The sequence below is a fragment of the Taudactylus pleione genome, unplaced genomic scaffold (genome assembly GCF_031769625.1).
Source record: "Taudactylus pleione unplaced genomic scaffold, aTauple2 ptg000116l, whole genome shotgun sequence".
NCBI lineage: Eukaryota > Metazoa > Chordata > Amphibia > Anura > Myobatrachidae > Taudactylus > Taudactylus pleione.
The window spans coordinates 6,133,479-6,142,093 of NW_028284518.1; positions in this window are offsets into that span (position 1 = coordinate 6,133,479).

The window sequence follows — 8,615 nt, forward strand, 5'->3', positions numbered from 1 at the left end:
GAACCAGCACAGGGCTTTGCAGAGCCAGTGCTGGTTTTGGAAAATCAGGGGAGAAAACGAGAAGGGGTCCCCTAAAAATTAAAACTAGCACCAAGTTCTTTCTAGCGGGGGGATAATGCCACAGCCAGGGAAAAGCATTACCCCTGACTGCTAATCAGCCCAGGCCTGGGATCCCTGGGGAGCTGGGGACCCTCTCAATAAAGGGGTCTCCCTCTCCAGGGCACCGCAGTCCTAGGCTGATAGCCTGAGGCTATCCCCAGCATCCCTGGTGCGGTGGGTGCCGGGTTGATTGTGTAAATCAGTGGTCGGGGAACAGGGGTAAATTACCCCACATGGGGTAAAACTGAAATTCCTGGGGGTAATGGATGCAGGGCAGGAGGTGCACATGAACCGGGTGCACTGCTGCACCCAGCGCTAGTGACCTCCAGCCCGGCGCCGCAGGGAGGCTCTAAGCCGGACGCCCGCTAAGATGTTATTACCAGCGGGTGCCCGGCTCCTTCCCTGCAGCGCCGCAATAACTGGCGGACAGGACGGTGGCGGATGCAGGAGCGGGGATTAAGTTAATTGTTTTTTCTTTGTACAAGCGGCACTACAGGGGCATAACTATGGGGGCACTGCTACAGGGGCATAACTATGGGGGCACTGTTACAGGGGCATAATTATGGGGGCACTGCTACAGGAGCATAACTATGAGGGCACTACTACAGGGGCCTAACTATGGGGGCACTGCTACAGGGGCATAACTGGCACTGCTACAGGGGCATAACTATGGGGGCACTGCTACAGGGGCATAACTATGAGGGCACTGCTACAGGGGCATAACTATGAGGGCACTGCTACAGGGGCATAACTATGAGGGCACTACTACAGGGGCATAACTATGGGGGCACTGGTACAGGGGCATAGCTATGGGGGAACTGCTACAGGGGCACTATATGGGGACACTACTACAGGGGCATTATATGGGGGCACTGCTACAGGGGCATAACTATGGGGGCACTACTACAGGGGCATTATATGGGGGCACTACTATAGGATTTCCTTCCTTTCAAATCAAGGGGATAACGCCAGCGTATCTAAATATATTGTGGGGTAAAGGGTAAAAAAGTTCCCTGTCCCCTGGTGTAAATGTTGTGCAAATAATAAAAGTATAAATATTGTCTTTTGCAGTAGAACTACTGGTCCCAGCAAGCCTCAGCCGCATGCTGGTAACTGGAGAACCTCCCCAGCATGCGGTGCATTACGGGCCCGCTGGCACTCATAGTTCCACAACTAAAGAAATACGTAAAAAAATAAACACACACCTTGAAAGTAAAATTTTAATAAAACATACCTGCACACTCACACTCACACATACTCACCTAGTATCCAAAGTAATCCATAGGGGTACCTGAAATAAAAATCCATACTCACCTCTCCTATGCGTAGTTCACTTCCCCTTCGTTCCCAGCAGGCATCCAAAGGGTTGTAAATAACAAACCGGGAAAAAATCGTACCAATGCCGGACTGAACAAAGGTATATGTGTGTACACATACCTTTGCTCCGCGTAAATGACCAGGCCAACCCTTTTGATGCCTACAGGGAACGAAGCGGACGTGAACTACACATAGGAGAGGTGAGTATGGATTTTTATTCCAGGTACCCCTATGGATTACTTCGGATACTAGGTGAGTGTGAGTGTGCAGGTATGTTTTATTAAAATTTTACTTTCATTGTGTTTGTTTGTTTTTTTACGTTATTTCTTTAGTTGTGGAACTACAAGTGCCAGCGGACCCGTAATGCCCCGCATGCTGGTATTTGTGATTCTTCAAATACCAGCATGCGGGGGAGGCTTGCTGGTAAGTGTGGTTCTACAACTAAAGACAATATTTAACCCTTTCAGTCTAGGCCTGGGGTGCCCTGGAGATGGGGACACCTTTATTCAGAGGGTCCCCAGCTCCCCATGGATCGCTAGCCTAGGCTGACTAGTGGTCAGGGGTAATGCTTTGGCCTCGGGATCCGATGACAGGGTTACCCTGGCTGTGGCATTACTCCCCCACTAGCTCAGTGCTGGTTATGGATAATACAGTGGACCCCTACTCTTTTTGTCCCCTGTATTTCCAAAACCAGGACCAGCTCAGCTCAGCCCAGTGCCAGTTGTGCTACATACAGGGGACCCCAAGTCTTTTGTCCCCTGTATTTTGACAACCAGGACCGGCTGTGAAAAGTCTGGGGCTGGTTGCGCTTTGTAGAGATGGGGGGCACACCATTTTTTTTTATTTTTTCACTTTGTATTAATTTTTTTTAACACTAATGCATGGACAGATCTCACTGATCTGTCCATGCATCTGTGTCTTATTGATTTTTTTTTTACAAGGATATTTGTAGCATGGATCGCACCGTGCGTGCATCTATGACACATGCTTGCATCATGGATCTCACAGATCCGTGCAAGCATCTGTCTGCTATCACGTATGATCTAATGATGTACAAATCTTTAGATTGCGCATGATAGATCTTGTGTCAGATTGTGCAGTTTTTTCAGCACATCGTGTCCTGGAGTGCCAGGGAGGTGCCGGAGAGAGTTCAAGGGAGATTGTATCATTGCCAACATCGTTCCATGTAGTAGGGACCTTTAGTCCTTAGCAGTGGCAACTCCAGAGGTGGGACTGCAGCGCAGTCCAATATTCAAATAGGGAGTCTCACCAACTGCCACCCCAAATGCTGCCAAACACCACTGGCACCACTGTCCCCTCTATTTGAATATTGGACTGTGCTGTAGCCCCACTTCTGAAGCCACCACTCGGCCCAGACAATGAGCTTACAGTCCCATAGCAATTTTGACATGTTGCTTGTCACCCAATCACCTTGGTTGAAACAAAACATTTTACCCCTTTTCACCCCCTTAATGGATTCAATTTAGAAAAATCCATGATTAGTGGGTGCTTACGTCATGGAAGAAATATACGCCCCAAATTACTTGTTTCTAGGTCAAGGGGTTTGAGCAGGGTATTGATGTCAGGTCATTGCACATGTGGAGGAAACATTTTAGCCATTCTCAACCCCTTAGGAGTTGAATTAAAAAAAATCCTTGCTGAGTGGGTGCCTATGTCATGGAAGGCATATACTCCCCAAATTACATGTTTCTAGGTCCTGGGGTTTTTGGCCTGTGAAGTTTCTGTTTATAATCATTCTCACTTGTAGCTTCCTCTTCTTTCATCCCTGGCATCTCCTGGTCACCCCTATCTCCACCCTGGCCAACTCCCCCTCCATCTGGCCACCTCCACAAACACCTTCAGTCATAAACATTTCAAAACACTTTTGTGCCCGGGACTCAAACCTATCACATATCAAATGGCAGTCAGACACCTTACACATAGAGCCCCACAATTTCTGATGGCAGCCCTGAACACAGCCACCGATTCCCAATCCAGGTGTTACCAGCACACCTCGAGTACCCTGTCGGTGAGTTCAACTGCCGGCGCAGGGTACATAGACGGAGATCCCTGCCACTGATATTTGCACTACAGGTAGCGCTCTTTCTATACCTTCAGTCGGTGATCTACTCTGGCTGTTCTGATGGACAAATCCTGCTGCAGGTTGAGCTTCACCAGTGCTCTCCTACATCTCCTACATATAGAGCTGGTGAGTTATACTGCATAATTATTGTGTATCATCAATGCTGCCATTAGATTCACACTGTATTTGGCAGTGACACCTGGATAACAGTGGTACAACGGGATCGGTACCCCTTCATCATCATACAGGACAATCAGATTAGTCATGCACCTTACCCATGAGGCCATGCCCCTTTGTCAGGCACACATTTTATGTCTCTATTTGAAAAATAGGGGGGAGGGGCACCAATGCTCTCTCTGGCCTAGGGCACCAAAAAGTCTAGTTATGGCTCTGGTTCCTAGTAATTAAGAAGGAGTTGAAGTTCAGACCTCTCAACCGTCCTAATTTTTGCAGGACAATCCCGCTTTTTAGGTATTGTCCTTCTGTCACACCTGTGAGCCTGTGTCCTGCGGGGGACAGGGATGAATGCATGGTTGGAAAGTTTCCCTCTTACCTGCACTTTGTGAAGGAGTGCCATGCATATCCGCTTAGCATCCATACATTATGGAGAGGGATTAGTGCTGGGTATGCCTCCAGCATGATGAAAAATGAGGGTGTGATGTATGACCATGCCCCCTGTGCCATGATGTCACGTTCTGATACAACTGGAACATGCCCCTTTTTCGTGTGCATGCCGTTAGACACGCACAATGTTGAGAGGTATGGAAGTGGTGTGTTTCATTTTGGCAGTGCAGAAATGAATTTTCGTTTGTGCCACAAGCAGTGGACATTCATATTTTCAGGGCATTCCTATCTCTGAAAGCAGGTGGAGATCAGGTTCCAACCTTTACTGAACTCAGACAAAAATCTTCCCATACACCAGAATTTTTTAATTCTCAAGTACCACTAATAGGTCATGTTTTCAAGATTTCCTTTATCATGCACAGGTAAGTTACTGTATTTTGCTTGGTTAGATATTATCCCAGCTGTTTCCACAAACAGAAATCCTGAAAACATGTTGGCAAGGGGTGGCCGGCAACTTTTAGCCACGGGGTTAAATACAAGCAAGTGGCAATGGCTTTCGGCAAGCACACGGCAACAGAAAAATGGGCATGGGCTAAGCGTGTGCAAGTGCAACTGATGCAGAGTAGTATGCATTTCTAGCAGATCTCGACTTATGGCAGAAGAGATGTAACTGGGCAGGCAATTTACTGTAGATAAAGGTCAGTGAGGTGGTGTTTATGGAACTGTAGCCACAGATTGGGTTGTAAGCAAAAATATGCCTGTTTCCACACACATCCTTTATAACAAGTATAGGCTGATGCACAATAATGATGATGATTAGTAACAACCAAAACGTACACATAGAAATCAGGTGTACACGATGTATAAAGCTCTGCATAGGGGCGAATATAAGCTACCAAAGCGGAAGCATATGTGTCACAGTCTGTCTAACCATCATCACGCCCAGAGAGACTGTCCATCTCTTACAAAGAAATCTAGCAACATACAAATGTGAGCGCTGGCACTGGTCCCAAACCAATGCAAATCATATATATTATGATTTATACATGCAGTTAGTAAAGTATCACCATATGGGGTCAATTCAATTTGATACAAGGGAGGTGAGTTGCCATTGATACTATGTAGAAATGCCAGCAACAGCAGCTGAAGTCGCCTTCCTCACGGGCAGATCTTGCCCCGGACTTGCTGTAGACTTGCTGTGTTTGGAGTTACAGTAAGTGTGGCATACACAGTAGCTGCACTTACTCACTGGCAGAGCCAGATTAAGTCCTAGACAAGATACTGGCTCTGAGCCCCCGCCCCAATTCTTGTGTACAATGAATACCTTTACTAAACAAACTGGAGTTGAAATAAAATCTTACAAAGAACTCCCTCCCACTGCAGAAACAAAAAATAAATGACTAAGTGGACTTATCCATAAAGATATAAAACACATTAGGGAATCGCGACGGTAACCGCATTAATTATGGAGGATATTATGGATATTAGTTACTGAAGATATTATGGAGATAATGAGTCCATAATTTGGAGGTATTTGTAATAAAGAGTTCTGCTAAATATTTGTCTGCGCTGCTCCCCAACTTTGGAACTCTCTCCCTCTTCCCATCAGACTCTCCACCTCTCTACAATCCTTCAAATGGGCTCTCAAGTCCCACTGCTTCATCCAAGCCTTCCAGCTCTCATCCTAACTTGCTGCTACATGCTCTTTTCTCCCTGTCTACCCCATCTGTGTCACAGCTGTCTGTCTGCCCCTCCCCTTTAGCATATAAACTCTTACGAGCAGAGTCCTCTACCCTTTTGTGCTTCTCCTTACTTTACTAATTCTTACTCCCCACTAGGGAACATAACATTTGGTTGCTTATGCTCTGTTGCTTATCTGGGTGTTATTGTTGCTAATGTAGCAATGTATATTATCCTTGTCCTCGTCCTGTATTGTATTGTGCTTTGAGTGACTGGTCAACCTATTAGTTTATGTACCTTGTAAGGCGCTGCGGAACAGTTGTGGCACCATATAAATAAATGATAATAATAATAATAATAATAATAATAATAATAATAATAATATTTGTGACAGCAGTCTGAAACATGGGCATTAATCTCCTCTACCAAGAAGTGTAGGGCACCACAGTTCACACACTGCACATCCATAGGACCCAAAGAGTAGTATTGTGGTGAATATGTCATGATCTTCTTATACGTTGGTTCTGAGGATAATATTAATGACTGTTAGATTTTTCAACTGTGTGATCTGTACAAACTGTAAGGGTCCACCATTGCGACGTTCTTTAGGCCGTCGTCTAGGCATGGTTGGTGTAAACAAAGCGTGGAAAAGTCAATAATGAAATAACAGTCAGTGATTAAGGTCCCCGTAAGACGCGCTGATATATGTGGCTGCAAAAATCTATGACAGAGTTTCCAGACAACCCAGCAGGTCATATGTTCCAGGTCACCTAGCAGGTGCACAGGTAGAGTTTATTAACTGAAGCAGTTTACAGATCACCCAGGAGGTCACATGGTCCAGGTCACCCAGAAGGTGCACAGGGAAAGTTCACCAACCGTCAAATTTTCCAGAGCACAATGCTGATGCATTGTAAATGGCAGGCAAATGTTTTGCCACAAAACTCTGAAATGAAGCAACCAATTACTACGCCAATATTGTTATACAAATTTATGGACCAAGACCTTAAAAATGATATCTACAGAGAACATTTTTGCGACTGCTATACTTTCCAAAAATTATTTTCATTACTACCATATAATACAGAGCGCATGTTATTCAACATCATATAATATAAAACAAGAAAATAGCCAGTGGCGCTGCAAAAAGGACACACGTGCAATCACAATTAAATATATATAAAAAATATATTAAATATTAAGGATACTGGTGTTTCACGCTGCTGTTAAGGTTGCCAACCATGCATGAAATTAAAAAGGAAGCGATAACAGCGCTGTGAAACACCTGTTACCAATAATTAGAATAACCAGCTATGTCAAAAAATTGTGATCAATTTAATAAGTTCAAAAATATTCTAAAATAAATACATCATTGGCCACTAAAACACATATGCAATGTATAATAAAAATATGTAACACTGTATGAACAGTTACAATTTATAGAGACACCATATCTGAATGTATCAATAAGTAACAATCTGCTTATGTTTAGAAAACAGTGAGATTGACTTCAAATAGCTCATTAATCATTCGCTGTGCATTTAAGAGAGAGGTATCAAATTCTTCATGTATAAGACCGCAAGTCTATTGACTAGTTTTATATGCTCAAAGTCCTGAACAAATGTATGAATCAAAATGTTCCGTATTGTGAAAAAAATGCCAAATTCCAGTGGCTTTGTAGCGTGAGCCTTTTACTTTTCCCGGCTCATGTGAGCCCGTATAGCGGGAATAATTAATGCACACCACAATGAGCTGTAAAGTACCTCACATGTCATGCAGATGGCCGGTGGCGGATACCAGACTCCGTCTACCTTGTAGCCGCTTGTGGTCTCCAGACCCTGTCCCAATCTGTGTGTGCACGGCAGGCACCTTCTTTCAGTGTGGTGTCGGAGATTACCGCCACAGCCGGCGTCAGCCGCTGATGGAGAGAATCACTGGCGTGTTGCTGCCTCGGGCTCAGAGAATTATATGTCCCGGCCCTTGGAGTTAAAGGATAGTAAGTCTCTCTAATGTGATAATGGTGATGGCCGCTGATGCAATGCCCTGACGCGTTTCTTCCCATCGGGATTTCCTCAGAGGGGGTGTGTACACAGTGATCTCTATTCACTCTTTAAATACCAACTTCAAATTGTGGACACCTGTATATAGTTTAATCAATCAACTAGGAAATACTGACATAGCTATACTTGTAATAGGATATAAAACCTCTCTCTTTAGAACAATAAAAAACATATATTTACATCATACATATTGGTTTGATTATTTATTCCTACATATGGTACTCCAATTGTATAACCCCTGCATTTGTATTAGGTGTTAAACATTTATTGAATGCATGTATACAATATCAAACCCACATATAAAACCATTATGCACAATGCAAATATGAAAATAAAAATAAATTTAAGATCCCAAAAATTCTTAAAAATTATTATTATTATATAGCAAAAAAGGAAGGCTTATCTAAATTCTATTGTACTATTTAATTATTGAATTAGGTAAGAAGAATACAACTTTAAACTCCTATGTTTTCAAATATTTTAAACTTTTTTTTATATATATATATATATATATATATATATAATGCTTAATACCTCTTCATATATCATATTTATGTATCAATTTATCAGATCTCATGTGAGCATCTAGAAGTGCACAAATTTTTAAAGCTATAATCTGCTTTTTATATACATACAAATCGATTACCGTTCATACATAGATGAAAATATGTCATGTGTGTGCCCCTGACTATAAACTTGGCACCTTTAGTCACACAAGTAAGACTAGACACTCATTTTAGACATAATGTATGTCAAAATATACATCTGAAAAGATTATTTTCATTACTACCATATAATACAGAGCGCATGTTATT